The 21,797-nt window shown below is 38.7% G+C and overlaps 1 long non-coding RNA gene across 1 annotated transcript in view; it reads right to left on the minus strand.

Annotated features, from left to right (window-relative positions):
- LOC110329206 overlaps positions 1-12,088 on the minus strand; it is a 47,175-nt gene extending 35,087 nt beyond the window's left edge. Inside the window, exon 1 of the long non-coding RNA XR_002380912.1 lies at positions 11,965-12,088. This is a non-coding gene — a long non-coding RNA (uncharacterized LOC110329206). The remainder of the gene's footprint in view (positions 1-11,964) is intronic.
- Positions 12,089-21,797: the final 9,709 nt, after the last annotated feature.

Below are 21,797 nucleotides of genomic sequence, written 5' to 3' on the forward strand. Positions count from 1 at the left end.
TTTATCATACCAGGGCCAACGTTAACAAATGGCAAATGCACATGTGTTGAATATTTCTCTCTCTATATGACTATGTGTTCTTACAAAGTATAGAAACCTCAGAGCAAATATTAAGTGGTATATATTTATGTAACTGTGGATATCACTTATATATTTGAGATACTTTTCAAGTATAAATCTATATTTATCTCTGTTTTTTAGAATTAGTATCTGAGGCAGTAAATGCACATCTTGATGTGATACATTGCACTTTGTTAATAATAAATTATTGTATCTATATTCTAAACATTTTAGTAGACAAGTATTTTCTCTCAATAACTTCATTGCCTTGGTATAACCCACTATGTCTCCTAGTACTTTTAATAGACATAGCTATCATTAACTCTTCTTGCTATATAGAAAGTTATATTTTTTCCTATTGCTTTTGTTTGCTTGCTTGCTTTGCTTTCAGAAACAAGATGTCACTGAGCAGCCAGGAACTCTCTGAACAGCCAGCATTGGCTCTAAACTCACAGTCATCTGACCTCAGCCCACTGGATGCTGGCATTGCAAGTGCCAACGACCACACCTAGCATTGTTTCAATTTTTTAAAAGAACAGATGTTTCCTTTTAGAAACAATATTTTTTGCTAATTTCAAGGACATACTTTATCTTAAGGTATAGATGCATTATTCTCATTGGCATTAATTAACTGCTATTCTTAAAAAGTACAGTTGTACATTTTGGGAGTTGAGATTTTATTAATGTTGTTAAGTACTTTAGATTTTTAAATATTCATTTAATCATTTGTAATATATCAGAGTTGAATGGTTTAAAAGTTCTTTTAAAACAATTGCCAGCTTTGTTTTATAAAACCTGTTTCAAAAATTAGTCTACTACAGTGGAAGAAATACTCTTAATGGAGACAAGATAAGGGGAAAGAGCTCAGAGGGAGAAAAATGTCAAGTGAACTGATGAGATTTGTTAAATATGGATTCATAGAACTCATATTCACAGATGTACACAATATATTCCTACTGAAATTGAAAGAATGTTTTGAAAAATCTCCAAGTAAAAGTCCTATATCCATGAAGACATTTTTCATCTTTAAAAATTAAAAGTTAACTACATAATAGAACTTTATGACTTTTCCACTAACTAGTCCACATTTCAAGGTTTTTGACAGAAAAACATGACAAACTTTAGTCTGTAAAAGTTCTAAAGGAAATTATATCGCATTTTGCCACTTTCAGGAATGTTTGCATACTTAAGCTACTAGTTAACATCTCTAAATGTAACATACATTCTTTGTTTTAAATTCATACTGAAGACACTTAAGGTTAGCCCTTCAAATTTATAGCCCATGCTGCTCTTCTGCTGAGTCACTAAGTTGTTTAAACTTAGCAGATAAAATATTAGTAAAACCAAATCTCAGTTTGAGACAGAGAAGGGGAACCGGTTCTTAGATTTTGGAAAGAAATCAATGTAAAAAGGTCACCTCAAATTCATGTATCACAATGACACAAGGTAATCCTTGAGCCCAATTTAGGAGATTGGCATATATGAATAATAGTATGTAATCTAAGACTGGACCACGCCTAAAGTGAGGGGTCTAGATGAGATCAGAAATATGCTATGATTTGCATGGAAGTCAATTTAACCTAAAAAGTATTGTTTACATATAAATTCCAAGTTGTTTATGATTACTCTGTCACAAAGTCTATCAAAGTTGGTGGTTTCTCCTCTAGTCCTTCATATGCATATAAGCCTTTTGTTCCTGCCTTTGCAAGAACAATGTTTTATGACTTTCACAAAATTCAGTTATAGCTCAAGTTATTTTAACAAATGATTATTTTTTCTCTTTATTAAAAGAATGGTTCTAAGACAAAGATTTTACATTACATAGAAAAAGAAGGAAAATTGAGAGAATTCTCTCATTCCCTTTTATAGCTTGCTATTGATAAAAAACAAGAGAACAAATATAATTGGTAGAACAAACCCTACAGGAATTTCTAGCATCATAAACAGGCATATTCTTAATTGTAAATAGTTCAATTTTATTTCCAGAACTTTACACACACACACACACACACACACACACACACACACACACACACACGTGTGTGTGTGTGTGTGTGTGTGTGTGTGTGTGTGTGTCTGCCACCTCACCCCAATTGGGCTTCCATTTCAATACTTCAGCCCTATCAGAGTAAACAAGCAATTGTCAGAACAGAAAACCCAGCTGAGGTATGGGGGCTGCAATCACTGTCCCCTCTCGCACAATTCCATGCCAATAGCTATTGGAAAGGGAAAGAAAGAAAGGTCTGCCACTGTGGCGAGTGGAAGGAAGGGGGCAGAGGGGCACCACTCCAATCTCTGGGCTCTGGTTCCTTCTCTGTGTCGTCAGAGAAAAGAGATGCTCTTCATTCACAAAAGAAAACAAGAAAATCTCTATAATTATTTTTGGCTCAGCTCCATTGAAATCCATTCTCTTGGAAGTATCTCTGTTTTAAATTAAAACCATGCTTAGAATATTCACTCTCTGCTCTTGCTTGCTTCTCTCTCAGTATTTCTGTTAGACCCCTACCCCACTCCCAAAACCCCATCTATCCCACCCCATTTTCCTCTGGTATTCTTTTATTTTTTCAGTGATTTCGGTTCTCTCTCTCTCTCTCTCTCTCTCTCTCTCTCTCTCTCTCTCTCTCTCTCTCTCTCTCTCTCTCTCTCTCTCTCTCTTTCTCTCTCTCTCTCCCCTCTCTGACTTTGTGATTTTTTTTCCATTTTTCCATCTATCATGCTAAATGAAGTTGGAGTGTGACGCTGCTAACACCATGCCTCCCAGTGCCTACTAAAGAGCTCCATGTTTATTGTCAACTGTACAATCTGTCCCTACTTCCAATCTTGAAATTCCCCCCATCTGATATCACTGTGTACTTCAGGAGTGTTGATTTGTGATGTGTTGTTTTGAACCAAAACTAAACAACAACAAAAATAAAATATCCAAACCACACTACCACCACCAAAAATCAGATCACTCCTTGTGTATCTTATTAATGAAATTAGAATTTACTTTGCTTCCTCCCTCTCTCTCTCTCTCTCTCTCTCTCTCTCTCTCTCTCTCTCTCTCTCTCTCTCTCATCTAATTCACAAAAGATGGATAATTGCCAATAGTAGGTTGCAGTTGTTAACTTCTAGCAAAAACAAAATGCTTAAAAATCACTATTTTTAAATCCAAATTCCATGACTTAGTTAGAAGGGCTTAAACATATTTTTTGTATCATTAACTTTGTTTCTCCTCTTCAGATAAAAAAACTTTTACCACTTTTGTTTCTGTTAAGAGAAAATAATTTAAGCAAATATAATTTCTGCTTCTGTACTTACTTAAGTTATCGTCTTGTCTCTCATCTCTCCTGTAACAGTGAGTTCTTCGGGTTCCCCGTATAAGATAAAAATTTTACTTAAAATGACTTACATTTTGTGGAATTCCAATTTTTCAAGGTTTTCAATTCTCGGTAACTGTAGGCAAAAATTTGCTGATAAACTTTACATTAAAAGAGATGATTTCATTCCTAATTTCACTAGCATTAATGAATTCTGCTATTTCTCACTTTCTAATTGCAATAATTAATTTGTGTTCATTTCAAATTCTCAGCACCATCACCCATGAAGTTTGCACCCTATTTAGGGGTGCATTCCTACTCCTGTGAACAATGGCTGTTTTGTGTGAACACGTATAAGGATGCCTTATCCTCTCCCCCCACCCTTGCTCCTCACCAGTTTGGCAAATGAAACAGAATACTGACAGCTGCCCAGAAGTGAAATGTCTCTGAGATTTCCTAGATTTCCTATCTGCCCAACAACAAGAAAGCAACGTGTAACTGTATATTAAGAAGAGTTTGAGAATGTATTTATGAGACTCCATAAGAACCCAGGTCACTGGGCTCTACTTGATTGACCAAATAATGTGGGGTAACCTCCTACACACACACACACACACACACACACACACACACACACACACTCTGCTGATAATTACACTGTAAACATTTAATACACATTCTTTTTGTCCTTTGCCCTTTTCACAAGGAAAGGTGGCAATTTATATGTACTCTGGCTCATTCTTCTCATTGTCTTATTTCTTATTGTTCTGGCTTTCTTTCATTTCAGTGAAAAAGAGGCGGACATGTTTGGGAAGACAAAAATGTTTACCTAGTTAATATTTTCATATAAAGAAAGTCTAGGCACCTTCTACATTGTTATACGGCCTTTGTTACACCACTAATGTGGAAACTGAATTTTAATTACAAAATACCGTAAAGGGAATGCAGTAGGAACACGTAGCCCTTGAGTGTTAGCCAAATGACAGCAGGCTTAATAGCAGGAATGGCTATGCTTGGGATCCATGTGCATGTTCAACTCACACATTGAGGCAACGCAAGAAAGCAGGGAGAAAGCAGCTGATACACAAAAGGGACCGTCTAGACAGTGCCCCATCAGTCTGGCTAAATTTGGTGCTGGCATTCCCAATGGGATTGTAATATAATTGTTCTGGTGTCTGCGTTCATTCCCCTTGTCAAACACCATTCCAAAAACACATCCTTCTCCCCCCAAACCTTCTTCTTCTTCCACAAATATGAAATCCAAACTATACAGTGCTTGAGAGGGCATGAGATGGTCCAGGCCCAGAAAAACATTACAATTCAGCAGAACTGTACTGTTTAATTTCTTTTTTTAAAAAAAATTTCCCTGTTAGATAACTCTGATGCAATTAATTTCACTGAATTTTAACATTTAAAATTACAGAAAAAATTAAATGCAAATATAAACAACCTTAGAATACTGAGCATCATAGATGAAAGCAAACAGGCCTTCTATTCCTTTGTACTCATTAACCTCTGTTAGAAAATTTAACAGAAATCAGAGCTGTGGAAGTATAGAAAAGGACATGGATCATAAATCCTAATGAGGAAAAGGCTAATGAAAACAGGGTTAAGCAAAAGCACAGAAAAATATCAATTGTGTGGGGTTTTTTTCTGTCTTGAGTTTAAAGCCACTGTATTTTCTTTCTCTCTAGACAGCTCATGAAAGTTACATTTCTGTGAACTTGTGAAATGAATGATTTTATGTCTTTGGATATTTAAAAGAGAAATCAGCAGTCTATTTGTTCATAATAGTTATTAATTTATATTATAAATTTTTCTAGTTTAAAAAATAAAGAAAAATGAAAATCATTACTTAAAGAATAAAATAAAATATATATCATTAAAATGAATAATGCATAGATTATTGATAAAAATGTTTATAATCTAAAAACTTCCAAAACACTGGAATTAAAACTGTCAGAACCCGCCGCCCCCCAATGATAATGCAGATTTGAAGATTGTTAATAATCTAACCGTATGCAATTGTTTTGTTATCTACGGACACTGTTGAGATGTTTACATTAATTAAGAAGCCTGTTTTTATAGCCAATTTTTAATACCCAGAAAAATGAGATTGGGAAAGAAGCTGGGCTATTGAGTGGGTGTGTATTCCTGAGAACGTGTCTGGATTTGTTTTTCTGTTTGGGGGGCTTGAATAACCCTTTCCTGGTGCAATAAAGAGAGATTTGTCTCCCTGCTTTCTAGCACTTTGGTGATACCAGGTTAGGATGCCAAGTAAGCTAAGGAAGTCTCCCATCCCCATCAGGAGCCACCCCAGCCTAGAGAGCTATCGCAGAAAACACTCTGGGATCCAGATGCTGGCTGTGTCCAACTTTAGGAGGATAAGAGGCAAAAAGAGCCACCAAAGTCTGACAAAGGCAAGAAGTACCTCATGACACAAGGCCTCAGCACACAAAAAGACAGCGCAACAACCCCATAGAAAACTACAGTTACAGCAGCTCAGAAACACCCAAATACAGTTTAGAAATGGCCTAAAATTCTCACATGGGAACAAAAGGTTAACTATATGATTAAGAGATATATTGTTCTGTTTTTAATTTTTTAAAAAAGAAACACAATTAGTGACTTCATATTTTTTCCTTTCATCTTATAAAATTCTCATTCTGAATTTGAGCATGGGTACTAGAAGTACGGTAATTAACAGAATCAACAATACAATATTGTAACAGAATATCCACCTGCAGCTGGTTCTTTGCTCATAATTGTTTCATTATTCATTTTATTTCTTGAGCAGGCACTGGTGGAAAGCAAAAGAAAGGCATACTGTAGGCCTCCCTGAGATGAAACGCTGGAGCAAAATCTGAGTTTTATACTTGGTTTTCAAACTATTGAATAATATCCTATGAGACCTCTTAGGTCTTAACTGGATTAAAATGAATATATTCGTGCTCCTGCTCTTCAGTTAACTAATGTGCATGTGAATTGACGCTGCAAGGGAGCCACACTGAGAGTAGATGCAGGGGACATGACCAGTGTCGAGTGTCTCTGGGCAAAGGAGTGGGCAGGCTGCCTCTGCCTCCTGACAAAATGAAAATGAGCAGGCCTTGGGGTCTGGTGCATTTTGTTGGGGGCCAGAAGAGCAGCTGAGCTGAGGGACGAAGGGGGAAGGGAAAGGGTGGTGGTAAAAGGGAGGTGGAGAACAGGGTGTGGTGTGTGTGTGTGTGTGTGTGCGTGTGTGTGCGCGCGTGCACGCGTGCGTGCGTGCGCGCGCGGGTGTGTGTGTGTGGGTGTGTGTGTGTGTGTGTGTGTGTGTGTGTGTGTGTGTGTGTGTGTGTGATCACTCTGAGGATTTAGTTATGACTGCAGTGCTTCGGGTTTTTGCTTAGTTGTCTCCCAGCATAAACAACCCTGAGCTTCAGGTTCAGGGTGGAGTGCATGCAAAGGGAATGTCAACCTAGTTCTCTTTCTGTCCTTTCCCTGTGGTTGCTACTCAGAAAACCGTGGCTGGGAAGGACTGGGATGGGGGGTGAAGTAAAGAGACGGGGGTCTGTCTGCAGCTGCCCCTCTCACACTTGAATAAAAGAACTTTTTTTTCAGGGGTAGGGAAGCTGTGAATACCTTTCCCAATAAGAGATGAGGCATATTGAAAACTATATTAAATTACCCTGATTAACAATTTAGCCACGAACAGGGGAGCTTTGGGAGATCTCTATAGGCAGGACTGGGGGCTATTCATGCCAGCAGCTAAGAGGTCGAAAGGTTTCTGAAGTTCACAGGCTCAGAGCCTTTGTTATGCTAACAGACAATCTCAAATCAGCTGCCTAGTGGAGTGTGAAATATAAATGATTCCTTGAGAACTTCCAGTAAGTTGTCACTCTTGCTCTCCAAATACCAGGACAGGCTGCTAATTTCTAGCAGACCCTTTTGCAACATCGCTAGCCCTAAATGAATGCCTTTGTAGTTCAAATAATCTTTTCAAGGGAGCTGTCCTATCATCATGGCCCAAACGCATCTTGGTTTTGACTATTAAATGAAAATCAGAGCTCAGCCCTGCTTGACTTTTCCAAGCAGCCGATGTTTGGGAAGGGTGGAGGCAGCTCTCATGCACAAGAAGTTAGCACCCACTGCAGGAGGGCCAGGGCATTGATAACAGCCACAGCCATGGCTACCCTACCTCCAACCCCCACCCCTACCCCTACCAGGAACAAAGCTCCTGGAGAGATTTACAGGGGGCTCCCCTCAGGCTGGACTACTTTCTTCTTTCAACCATACCAACCCTTCTCTGATTTATGGACCCTCTGTCCAACAGGACAGCCAGCTGACCTGTTAGCATCTCACTGGTCACTTTGAAGCAGCAACCTTAGGGATGAATATATTCATTCTTCAGGGCAGATGAGGCCAAGAAGAAGAGGACAAGGTGTATGTCCAGGCTGTGCCCTTAGTATCAGACGCTTCTGCATATTTTTTTCTTTTTCCCATAAGTGTAAAAGCATGGCTTAAGATCTTGGGTAGAATCTGTGAGCATGTCCAGAGAACTGTCTTAGCTCTTCACATCTGAATCCCAAAGCTTTGAAAATAAGGAAAAACACTACCAGCCCAAACCTCAAATAAGTTCCAAGAGCAACAATGAGAATGTACTAAGGGAAGTATGGGCCAATCAAGAGATCTAGTAGAAAAGGGTATGGCCAATTTAAAAAAAAATAAAGAAACCACAAAAGAGAGGGCAGAGCAAAGGCTGTGAGGCACCAGTCTCCATGAGTCTGCACAGAGAAACAGCAGCAAGCAACCTGGCCCTTAACATGGGGAGAGGATTTCTGGCTTCATGTCCTCAACTTTTTTGTTGAAACCTAAAAGGTCCATAACATCTCTGAATTCTCCAAATAGGGCAAGGCTGATTTCTGGGGCAAAAAACGGGGGAAAAAAATCAGAATACGATCTCACAGTAAGTTGCTAAACATGAGGTGCATGTGAGCAATAAATTGAAGACACTCTCAGAGTCTTAGAAAGAGATCTATCTGTCCATGCAAAGAGCTGAAGGCCGGCATGGCATGCTACTCATCCCCTTCCAACTACAATTTTAACTACTGTTGCTATAGCAACTAATGTAAACAAACACTTTTTTCTTCCTAAGGTAACTAGGACTTAGGACCATGCATTAAAACATAAATTACTGAAAAATATGAATAGTTTTGTATCTCTCAGCAGCTTAAAAATTATATAGCTATGCATTCAAATTTTATTTTTTACAAATAATCAGTATACAAAATCAATTTGAAAAGAACTCTGAGATTTAACTCAGAGGCAATATAGTGTAAGGTACTCTGATTATTATTATTATTGTTCAAATCCTTATTTCAATTTTAAAAATCTGCAGGTAATATTGTTTGGGAGAATTAGTTCAGATCACTAACATTAAAAAGTAAAAGTTCATAGTTTCTTCAGTCAAATGTTAGAACTGGACAATAGCTTGTTACTGGCCTGCTCAGACCCTTCTCAGAGGGATATAGAGCAAACTTGTCCCCCTAATTTCAGATAGTAGGGTGATGAGCTCTGGATTTCTGAATATACAAAAGACAGGCAATGTTGATCAAAAAGTTGAGTGGATGTGATACAATTGCTTAAACTCAAATATTATTCCCTTTCTACTAAAAAAAAAGAAAAAAGAAAAAAGAAAAAGAAAAAAATCTTAAATCAATATTAAACTGAAGGGTGTCTACCTGCTGCTGACACATGAAGGACATTAGGACATTCAAAGGAGAAATGCTTGCCCTGTGCTTTCCAAATTCTTATTTCACCAATTGCACGTGCCCTCTCTCCTTAACACATCAAAATGGGGGAGGAAGCGCTTTTGTGTTCAAACTGCAGAGAAAAGGTCTGCAAGTTGAGTGCCATGTGTGCCAGCCATGCGTGCCAGATCCACTTTGGGGAGCTACTGTTTGTCCCCTGCAGTGGTTTTTCCTCTGTCCACTGCTTTTGCACATCTTAAACTCTGGCCACTTGGAGAAAAGCAATGGTTGAAATGAGAAGTTGGGACAAATTGCATCAAACCTGTGTTTTACTAGAAAATGGGCAGGAAGACAGCAATGTGGGGCCACAGAGCCCCTGCAGCTCTCCATACACACGGAAAGAAACAGAAAATTTACAACGCTGCTCCTTTTCCTTCTGCTTAACTAAATACCTATGATCTGAGAGGAAGAGAATTCGTGTTTTTAGAAAAGTTTCAAAGTTGCCATGTCACTGTGGTGAGGGTTTCTGAACGTGTGTGTTTGTGTGCACATATGTGAGAGTTATGTTTGGGGAGAAAAGGCAGACGGGAGGAGGCAGGGCAGACAACTTTACTGGCATATTAATCCTTTACAAAGCAGCAAATGAATGGTTCAAATAGACATTTGTTTTCCTGAACAGGTTCTGTATAGGTCTCTTACAATCTGTGGCACATGCTTCATTTATATGTATATTTATTTAGAATGGTAGAGAATAATAGGTATAGTTTGTCTATAGTGTAGTTATTTAAAATCCAAAGACATTACAACTTTCTTTGTACTCCAAACACAAACACAAAGGTGTTTTGGATATGCCTCTTGCTTACTTTGAGGGCTAATTAAAAATAAAGATAATATTCTAACTATTGAGCTTTAGCAGGAGACAGAATGAGTCTGAAAGGCAGTCTGACTCCAAGATGGCTGCCTCTGCCTTCTTTCCCTTCTCACCGCCTGTTTCCCACATGGAAATTAATGTAATAGTTTGTTTGAGAAGCGTACTGTAGATCATTAGCAAATGAAGCAGCCTGTCTGAGGCACCAGTGTCTGCCTGCAGAATCCTTTCAGTGCCGTGGAGGTATGGAGGGATTAAAATGCAAGCATTCAAACGCACTGAATTCATGCACAATGACTAGACACACACACACATGTACGCTTCAATATGTGAACAACACACAGTTGCAAAACAAATCAAAGGCCCAGCGCATCCTTAATTTCCAGGATGGAAGGTACAGGACGGTCTGGTTACCTTTACCCAAAGGTTAGCAAAGGCACCATGGACCCTTTTTTTTTTTTTAGATATATCTTACTGATGACTCTCTTGTTAAGCAGACTTCTGAAGTCTGTGGAGACAAGATTTCCATAAATTATCTCTCTACTCATCTCACGCTGCTACAAAATGCAAAGCTAAATTTTTTGTTTTTCCTTTCCTTTTTTTTCTTTTTGAAGAGAAAATAGGAAGCATGCATCTTCTTGACAAACATGCTAAAGGATTATGATCACTAGGAATTACTACCACTAATTATAATAAATATGTATTTTAATGGTAAAATCCCACCCATAAACCCAAATTTAAAATAATGTAGGGAATAAATAAAAATATAATTGGAGTTTTCGAATACATTCCTAGCAGCTACTAGAGTGCACTGCACACAGAACAATGTCACTGGTTGGTTTAGTTCTTATAGGAAATATATTTAAACACACACACACACACACACACACACACAACCCTTTATCTAAAAGCCATCAGGGGACAAGCACTCAATACAACTTAACAAGCAGGGACTGATAAGATAACATTTATATGAGGTCAGAAGTCAAATGCCAGTCAAAGGCTTTTAACCTCTTGGGTCATAAACAGGAATAGTTAAAAGTGAGAGGTGGTTATTTATCGGATTTTAAGGGTACCTGATCATTGCCAGAGAATCACCAATAATGAAACTAATTGGGATTTATAGAAAAAGAACTTTGTAGCTATTTGAAGAAAATTAACCTACAAACCCACGATTCTTCAATTGGCAGAAAGAAAACAAACAAAAAAGCCCTTGTTTTAGAAGCAAAATCAACCACTGATTTAAACAGATTTAATAACAAAAACCATGCTGCTAATAATTCATGACTAATATTCAGACTTACTAAAATATTAAAAGATGTATTTTTATCAAATTGCATATTAATATTCTTAAAGAAATAGCCAAAAATTCCACAATTCCTTTTCTGTTTTTGTTCTTGTTCTTTTGTAAGCCTCCAGACCCAATATATCAGAATATAATGCCAGACTCACAATGTTCCTGTCCCCAGAATGCTATGTTTCACAAATTTAAGATTATAAATATTCTAATAGCAATAATTTTAAAATATCAAAAAATTGAAAATTGAAACGCTTAATTAAATTTTTATCTCCATCTAGCCAGACAAGCACATGTTTTTTTTTATTTCCTGCAGGAATATTTTTCTTTGTTTTGATCTCTCTCTCTCTCTCTCTCTCTCTCTCTCTCTCTCTCTCTCTCTCTCTGTCTCTCTCTCTCTCTCTCTGTCTCTCTCTCCATCTCTAGGTTTACACTCCAAACTCCCAGGCAGCTCCTAATCTCTGAGTCCATGCTTTTTTATATTTTCAAAGCACACCGCCGCCCCTATTTTCTTTTGCAATCAAAACAGCACATCCAGATAGTTCTTTCTAGAGAGAGATAGAAGGACTGTTGTTAGGCCTGTCAAGGCCCACTGTTTCTTTAAACAGAGTCCACAATACACTAGGCGAACATTGTGGATTTAAAATGCTTTTAAATATTTATCACCAGTATTTTATCATCATATTCAAATGACACCTGGAGTGCACTCACCTTTATTGACAATCTCTGTTCTGAAAGTCCATTTGCTTCCTTAAAGCCCCCAAGCAGAACAAGGACTACCCGTTTTCATTCAGTTAATGTTTAGTAAAAAACCAAGCAACCTTAATCAGCATGCTGATTGCATCGTCAACTAACAAATAATTTACTACTCTGAGCATTGCATTCCATTAAAAGCTCATTAAATTTTCTGTTCTCCAATGGGAGGTTTAGCTTTTGAACTGCATGCTTTTGCTTCGAATGTTCATTTATTGAATTTTTATAAAATGTGGGGGTTTTCCCCCCACTAAAGTATAGGTGAGCATTTCAATACCTATAGACTGTCAACACACAGAAACACAGCCCAGGGCTTGATAATGTTTGTTTTGATTTACACAATCTTTTTAATAAAAACCCTGCACAATTGCTTGTACTTTCAAGACTCTGAAATACCTTTCTTTATCTATGGTCATAAGGAACCCAAACATAACCTCAAAAAATACCAATACTTATTATAAAATTTCAAATTCTTTTTACAAAGTTTATCATCTTCTTTCCAATATATTATAGCTATTGTTGTATTTATGTTATCCTCATATATTATGTTATCCTCATGTATTATGTTATCCTCATTGCTGCCTACTGATTCAAAGGGGGACAATGATACTACAAAGCTATTAAATGACAAACTTTGACAGGGCGACCAATTACCCCCCCCAAAAAAAAATGTATATTTGCTGGGGTTTGCACATTTCCCACAGATCCCTAGTCCTCTGATTTGTTTTTATGCCCAGACTCATCAAGAAAAGGGTATATTTATTATTTTTAATTTAGGGAAGTATAGAAAATATTAGACCACAAATTAACATGCATCTTTGGATTGCTAATTGTGCTCATTGAAAATTTGGGTCATTTTGCATGAGTGAGTCTAATGTGGGGCTTAGATTGCCATGCAGCTCAGTGGATTCCTGATTCCCCTCGCTAATCCTGAACTCAGTGATTGTGTCAGGTGCAGTTCTGTGTGCTCTAGCAGCTGGCTCATCCTCATCAATGCAAATAAGGCAACTCCTACAATCAGAGCCTCCCTCGTGAGTGTGAGGCCTGATTGCTGAGGGCAGGCGAAAGCACTACACAGACTCTCACTTTCAAATCACGCTAAGTGACAAGAGGACTGCAGTGTCCCTCTGGTTCAAAATCAACCTTTGGAAAACAAGACAAGAAGGCAATGGCTGCAAATGAGAGAAAAGCCCATGTTGGGGAAGTAAACTTGTTTAGGGGCATTATTTAGATATAGATATAACATAAAGTGCATTTCAACAAATAATTGTTTAGCTCCCTTTCTGGGCAACCTTTGTTTTCAGAACTGGAGGGGTATGCAAAGGTAAGAGAGACATGGGCCCTGCCTCCAAGAAACCCTATGGTTTGATTGCAGAAAATTGTAATGATTCAGATAATAGCAGAACTATTATTAAGGAAGAGTCACTAAAATCTTAAATGAAAACCAAAAAAAAAAAAAAATACTCTCAATAGAACTATTTATAGAGGAAATTATGGGAAAAAAAGTTAAGCGTAAGATTTTTGGAAGCTTCCCATTCAAATCCCAGCCTTGCTACTTGATCAACTTTCTTTGCCTTTCTAAACTGCTGCATCACCAGCTCCCACACCTAATGCCCAGGGATCTTCGAGAGTGAAATGGCATTACATAAGTAGTGTACCACCTGCTTGGCACCTAGTAAGCACTCAATAATGTCAGCTGTGATTGCGATTATCTCCTCCTTAGCACACAAAGGGAGGAGCAATACAGAAATGACAATGTGCCACTCTTTGAAAGACATTTATGGGATCTTGCTTGAAATTCCCATGTTGTAATGTAGCACTTACCCTGTGGAGGGAAAACATACTGTGAACGCTAAAAAGCCCTGTGTGTCTCTCTCAGTGGTCTGGTCAGTCCTGGCAACTCAGCACATAAAGGAGAGAACAAGAAATCTCTGTTTTTCCTTTTTTTTCCTTCTCCAAACAAGTGTGCAGACTTCCCTGCACCTCAGCCCCACCCTCTTTATTTTAAGACCTGATCTATAAAGGGGGATTAACAGCAGCATGCTGCTTTGGCACAGAGCAGATTCTGGTTGAGGACCTGTCGGTGGAGTTTAATGAACACAGTTTCCTAGGATTGTGAGTGCATGTTTTTAGGTGCATGCTGGGCGCCAGCACTGGCTCTGGAGACAGATGAGCCGGCCTTTGGTCAGACTCACTTGCTACTCCAGAACACAGAAAGAGGTTAGAGAGGAAGAAGTCTCCCACTTTTCCTCATCCATACTATGTAGATTCAGATTGTCTCCTGGTCCCCCAAAATTGAGCTGCAATCACCACTGTGAGGATAAATAGCACTTCTGGGTAGCAGAGAGGGTGTCTGGCAGGGGTGTGTGTGGTTGGCATCTTTTCCCCTTTGAGAGTAGGATGGAGTTAGTTAACCTTCCTGGGGGAGGTTGGGCCTAGACAACATCATAGACACCATATCCCCCCCCTGGAGTTATGGAACAATAAAAGTGCTTCCTCTGCCAAACACAAGGAATGGCCTGTGGCTGGATATTAGCAAACAGTGAGGCACAGGGACAAGACAGGAAAAGAGAGAAGAATGGAAGAAAGAGGAAAATTGTGTTAAAAGCATAGAATAAGACTTATCTTCTCCTGTAGTTTGCCACAGAAGGACAGCCATCCAGTCCTGTCTTGATTTTTGCCAGTGCCAGTCAAGCAATGAGGAAGAGAAGAGATTTTGATATAATGCCAAACAGGTCAGTGATGAGGCATGAGGTCTTTCAGAAACAGCAGAGGTTTTACTACCTTGGAGTGGGGAGAGCCTATGAAACAGGGGAAGGAGTCGGATCTTTTGCCTTTCTGCTCAGGACTTCTCCTTCTCTTTCTAATAGGATTAACAGATATTTTCCTAAGTAGAAATCAAAATGTGTCAAATCATCTGAGACAGTCAATTTGCTCACAATGCCCACATTCCACAGTACACAGGCAGCACTATTCAAAACCCACTTCATTTCAAGACACACAAAGCAGCTGAGAGGTAAACATTTATCTTCGTAATCTTACCCTCCTTTCAGACTGTTGAATTTTTCTCAGAAATGGTCCCCTCCTCTTTCACTGCCCCCCCCCCAACAATCCCCACCCAACCCATCTATCTAGTACAAAAAGACATGACTTCCTGGGAGAATCTGGGTCTCTGATCCTGATGACGCAACGCGTGTGTTCTCTGGGGAAATAGAGCCAAATCCTCATGGAACAGCTCTCTTACTTCTACATGCCCCTCTTCAGTAACCTAGTGGAGTGAAACTTTCACTCTGGATATGGCTGCTGTCTTCCATACCAGAGCTATAGAACACAAAGCATGTATTTCCTTTATTTAGACCCATCCAGTGATGCTATTGAGGGAGGTCATTGTCCCAGCCTCCTTGGCCTGAGAAACCCACTCTTGATCTACATGTGCAACTACATTTCAACCTAGGTTTGATGGTAATTTTCAGGATTCCTTCTACTAACAAAATTTAATGTATTTCCATCTAAACATGCACCTTAGTAAAATCATATCAAGAGGGATTGTGAAGTTAGAGAATTAAGAAGTGCTACCTTGTATTGGACTGAATAATAAATTATTTCCTATTCTCTTGAATCTCTAGGCTGCTCTGGAATTGGCAGCAAATACCTTGGAATCAATGTCCTTGACACAGTGGATTCATATGCTACTTCTAAATCATTTAAAGGACTGACAAGTTGTTTACTCTGTTGGTTGGCATTGGCTTGGAAATGAGTTGGTATGCTCTACAGGTTTATGTTTAGCTTATGAGTCATCTTTATTATTTCAGCTCTTATCTGCACTGGGTGCAGAGATAAGATTCAAAGAATCACTACTTCCACAGCAAACAGGCTACTTTATACTTTAACATTTTTCATAAAACCATACCTTGTTCTCAACCCTATCACTGCAGCATTGAATATTTTTTTCCTGATAAGGCAAATGACACTTTAGCCTTAGTTAATGTAAAACAGGGAAGTGTTAATCTCATTTTCAACATGTCAACTCTTCCAGGTGGGGTATTAATACGCAAAATCCCCTGCTAGCAGACTCAACGGAATCTTTCGGGCTGTAAAGGAAGCCCAAACCCAGTAATTTTTGCTTTCAATTACTGAATGTGCCCAGATCCGTCTCATTCATTGAAAAAGGTGTAACAGTAGATAAATGTACATAGAGAAACAAAGAGATGTCGGCAAACTATTGACTGAACTCTGTCATCAGACACTGGTTTATTTTAAAGTATTCATACACTACAAATATTTGAGTTTGTTTGATGATAAATAGCAACCAAGTAAGATATATTTAAAGGATGTCTGTGCTGTATAATTTTGCATCTTAGAATTTCAGACCAATGTCATTATTTGCTTCATTCAGTTATACTGGTTTTTGTTTTGTTTTGTTTTGTTTTGTTTTTGTTTTTGAAAGGATTTCATGTAGCCCAAGGTAGCATTGAATTCACAATCTAAGGATAACCTTAAACTTCTGGTCTCCATGCTTCCAGCTTTGAAGTGCTCGGACAACAGCCACCATGCCTGGCTTATGAACTACTGAGATCAAATCCAGATCCTCATGCATGCTAGGCAAGCCAACTATGTTTCATTCTCAGCCCTCATCCCGGTTTTGTTTTATAATGTAATAACCATAAAGAGTGCATTCAGTGTCACATCCTATTCACAAGCCCAGTTTAGTCAGATCACCTAACTTTATCACTGCATCACATTATCCCACCTAGAGGCCTTACCCAGGGTGGCTCCACTGTGTCAGATCCAATGAGATAAGTGTAAATGTCAGTCCTTATATAAGAATCTCCTTTTATAGCAATGGAGCCTATCACAGAGACATACAACGAGTCAAAATACAGAATAAAATACCCAACCACAGTTGATTTATCTGCAAGACAACTCCTGGACCCATGACTCTGGGAACATCTCAGAAAAGGAGGCACAAAGATTCTAAGAGAGAGAGGAACCAAAAGTCGGTTGTAAAATTGCCAGTTCTGTATATCACATGAAAGTTGCACCCATGAAGTCTCAACAATATGGTCACATAAAAAAATACCATAACAACAACAACAAAACTAGTACAGGGACAACATTAGTAGACATGACAATGTGGTCTGGGGAAGTCTCTTGGGGACCCATAAAGAGTTACAAGCAATTAATGACTTCTAAAAGAGAGAATCAATCTTCCACAGGGATTTAGCCCTCAATCGGGTATCCAACCCTGAGTGGCCAACCCCCAAAACATAGAGTTATATACATGGATTTGAAAAGGATGGGATGACAGCAGCTCAGAAGGAGGGGGATAAGTTGTGTAAATACAGTATATATATATATATATATATATATATATATATATATATATATATATATGAAATTTAAAATACAATTTAAAAAGAACTAAGCAAGATTAAGGATGGGTTCACACATATATTGTTGAAGTAAGATATGGCTCAAATATTTAATTTTTCCTTAACTTTTTAAATGCCAACACTAATGAAAAAAGTTCTTCATAAAAATGAACGGTATGGGTAATGAATGTCCAAAAAATAATATTTACTATAGAAATGTTAGAGATGGCTGGGCGGTGGTGGCACACACCTGTAATCACAGCACTTGGGAGGCAGAGGCAGGCGGATTTCTGAGTTTGAGGCCAGCCTGGTCTACAGAGTTCTAGGACAGCCAGGACTGCACAGAGAAACCCTCTCTTGAAAACCCAAACAAAAAGAAAAAAAAAGAAAAGAAAAGAAAAGAAAAGAAAAGAAAAGAAAAGAAAAGAAAAGAAAAGAAATGTTAGAGATGTCAAGCTATTTCTCTATATCTCTTAATCTCCTATACTTGTTAGGAGGAGTCTAAAGGACAATTTCAAAAGAGAGCAACTAAATGTACCAAAAAAGAAATTACAACATTGAAAAGAAGTATTAAAACCAAGTTTTTATTTGGTTATTATTTTTTATTTTTAACTAATACTTTAAATGTACAATTATGTTATAATTTGGCATTTCAATACATGCATAGGTAGTTTGATATTCACACTAAGGCAAACATACATCTTTACAAACAGTTACTACTTCTTCATAGTGAAAGCATTCAAGTTTATCCCTATTTGTTTACATGTATACACAAAGTATTTTTTTCAGTAGTTCCATTCCTCGACAGTGAGCAATAAAATACCAAGACTTCTTTCTTCTACCTACCCTCTTTTGCCTCTGATTTCATTAGTGTATGACGACACATGGGGGAGGAGAAAGGGGGGAGTGGGAAAAGAGGGCAGGATCTGGTATAGGAATGGAACAGGAGTGAGGCAGAGGACCAGGAGAATGAATGCAAACATGTAACTTCCAGGAGTGAGGCAGAGGACCAGGAGAATGAATACAAACATGCAACTTCTAGGAGTGAGGCAGAGGACCAGGAGAATGAATGCAAACATGCAACTTCCAGGAGTGAGGCAGAGGACCAGGAGAATGAATACAAACATGCAACTTCCAGGAGTGAGACATGGGAAGTGAAGGGAACCTCTACAAAGTCCAAGATATCGGAAATGGGAGGAGATACCAGGGCTCAGTGTTGGTGACCTTAGCTGAAATGCCCAACAGTGAGGATATGGAACTCGAAGAGTCCACCTCCACTAGATATACAAGGCACCAATGGCAGGATAGGGATAGGAACCCACCTATAAACTTTCAACCCCAAATTGCTCCTGTTTAAAAGAAATGCAGGGACAAAAATGGAGTAGACACTGAAGGAACAGCTGACCTTCATGATCCTTCATGATCTGGAGATCCATTCCATGGATAGGCATCAAACTCTGACACTATTATTGATCCTATGTTGTGATTGCAGACATGGGCCTAGCATGGCTGTCCTCTGCGAGGTTCTACCAGCAGCTGACTGAGACAGATTCAGGTACTCACAGACAAACATTAGATGGAGGTCAGGGACCCCTATGGAAGTTAGGGGATGGATTGAAGGAACTGAAGGGAATATTAACTCCATAGAAAGACAAACAGTGTCAACTAGCCTGGAACTCTGGGAGCTCCCAGAGTCTGAACTACTAAGCAAAGGACATACACACGTTGGTCTGAGGCCCAGGCACATTTGTATCAAAAAACTGCCTTATCTGGCCTCAGAGGGAGAGGGAGTGCCTAATCCTGTGTAGACTTGGTGGCCCAGTGTAGGGGGATACAATATGGAAGGGCACCCTCTCAGAGACAAAGGGAGAAGGAAAGGGGCAAAACTCTGAGAAGGTGGTCTAGTAGGGGGCAACAATTGAGCTGTAAATAAATAGAATAGTTAATTTATATAAAAACATTTTAAAAATTAATAAGAGAATCATAAGAAGACAAGTCCCACATGATCTCATTCATATGTAGAATGTACAAAGAAAAAGATAATCTCATAGAAACAGAGAATAGAGTGGTTGCTACCACACACTAGTGAAATCAGAGAAGAAAGATGGTGTAGGAAGGTTATTTTCTAGGTTACAGAGGGTTACAGTGTGATAGAAGGAAGAAGTTCTGGTGTTGGGTTCACAGTTCAGAGAGTTGTTTATTTGTTTGTTTCTATTTATTGGCTATGGTGCATAGTGATATAATTAACAGGGTAATACATGTTTCCTCAGCATCCTGGTTTAAATTTTCTTTCAATATGTACATAGCAGCAGGATTGCTAAATAAAATGGTAGTTCTATTTTTAACCCTTTAAAAATCTGTAAATTCTCTTTCACGTTAATTGTGTTAATGTACAATCCTGCAAACTATTCAAGAGTTCCTTTTCTCTACACCTTAATTTTGCTTTTTTGATAATGATAGCTATGAAATATAATATTTTGGTATGGATTTTGATTTTGACTAATGTTAAATATTTTGTTCTATGTTTCTGATGGTCATTTGTAGATCTTCCTTTAAAAATATGTAGATAGGGACTGGGAAGATGGCTCTGTCAGTAAAATTCATGCCAGTTTGAGCCTGTGGTAAAGTGTCTTACCCCATGGTGGCTAGGAAGCAGAGTATCACAGATAAGAAACAGTAGGAACAAGATTCATATATCAAAGTCATAACTACATTGACCAAGGTCTGTGTCTAATATTTCTATCACTTCCTAATAATGTTGTAAAATTATGAAAACATTGGTGGATTAATCCATTAATAAAGTCAGAACACCCTCTCTCCCCCGCTTCTCCATAGCTGGACCCTGAACACTTTATATTGAGAACCAAGTCTTCAATATATGTACCGTTGAAGGTGAGGGGATTTATTTCATGCCCAAACCATAATTGTGGCTTTTAAAGTAATATCAAAAAAAGATTGTAGGTATTTATGAGATTCTCTTTTATTTGAAGAAAAAAGTAGAATTGACACAGAAAGAAAAATATGATGATTCCTGTATTTGCAAGTGTTTATGTCAAATTGATACAGTTTCAATCATTTGAGAAGAAACAACTTCAATTGACTGGATAATGGGAATGCCTATAGGGCGTTTTCTTGATCAATGATTGATGTGGGAGTATAGGAGATAGGTCTGATGCTAAGGTCCTGCGCCCCATTTGGTTCTTGATCTATCAGTAAAGATGCCAGGGCCCAACTGCTAGGTGGAAGGAAAGAGGCAGGACTTCCAGGTCCCTGCAAACAAGCTAGCAGTCACAGGGGAGAAAGGAGAGGAGTTGTCGCCATACTTTGGAGGGACAGAAGGTGACCAGCCATGTGAGATATCAGGTGGAATGTCCATAGGCCACTTCCCCAGGTGAGAGGTTAGGATGTTGAGCTGGGACTAAAGAAGGTAACTGAGCAAATGACATTGATGACAGAAGATGCTGAGCTATGTGTATTGGGAAGGGCACACTAGCCAAAGAAGGTTTAGAAGAGCCCAGCAATTAAGCCAATAAGGCAGGCTGAAATTGAGCAATGTGTGTGTGTGTGTGTGTGTGTTTGTGTGTGTGTGTGTGTGTGTGTGTGTGTGTGTGTTTCATCTGAAGATCCAATATTCTCTAGTCATGGACTGGTAGGACCGTCTGCCTGGAGCTTAGTGGGGTAGAAAAAGTTACAAAGTATAGGGGAGGGTCCAGATCATTGTGGGCAATTCCATCCCTGGGCAAGATGTCCTGAGTACATAAAGGGAGAGAGCTGAAAACACCATGTGGACATTCAGTAAGCAGTATTCCTCCATGATTTCTGCTTCAGTTCCTAACACCAGGTTCCTGTCTTGAGTTCCTTTCCCAATTTCCTCCAATGATGTCATGTGTAAGTATAAGCCAAGTAAACTCTTTTCTCCTTAAGTTATGCTTATGGCCAGGTTATTTTATCTGAACAGTAGACACCCTAACTAAGACAGCAGAAAAGGCAAATACAATATATGATAAATAGGTAAAACTGTGGATGTTCAAACAGGTGAATAGGCAAGGAGCCCAAGAACCATACAGACGTGTGCAGTTCAGTAGAAACCTGGGAGGAGACATGCTAATACCAAGGGTTTAGTTTTTACACATGCCTTCCTCCATGGCAGTGAATCCCATTTTGTAATGTGTGCAAGTGTTAGCAGGTGTGATTTATAGTTGAAGAACACGGGTGCAGGCACGAAGACTACTCTGAGTTACGGAGTTATGTGCGAGCTCTGGGCCTGTAATTTTTGTTTTTCCTTGAAGTTTCAAATAGAGGCTTGAAAATTTTGTAAAGAAGAGAAGAAAAATGAACCAAGGAGATGTGAAGCAAGAAAGGAGAGACACTGAGGAATTCAAAGCTGTCAGATCTATCCATCAAAACAAACCAGGGACA

This window comes from Mus pahari, chromosome 11 (assembly GCF_900095145.1).
Source record: "Mus pahari chromosome 11, PAHARI_EIJ_v1.1, whole genome shotgun sequence".
In the NCBI taxonomy this organism is placed as follows: Eukaryota; Metazoa; Chordata; class Mammalia; order Rodentia; family Muridae; genus Mus; species Mus pahari.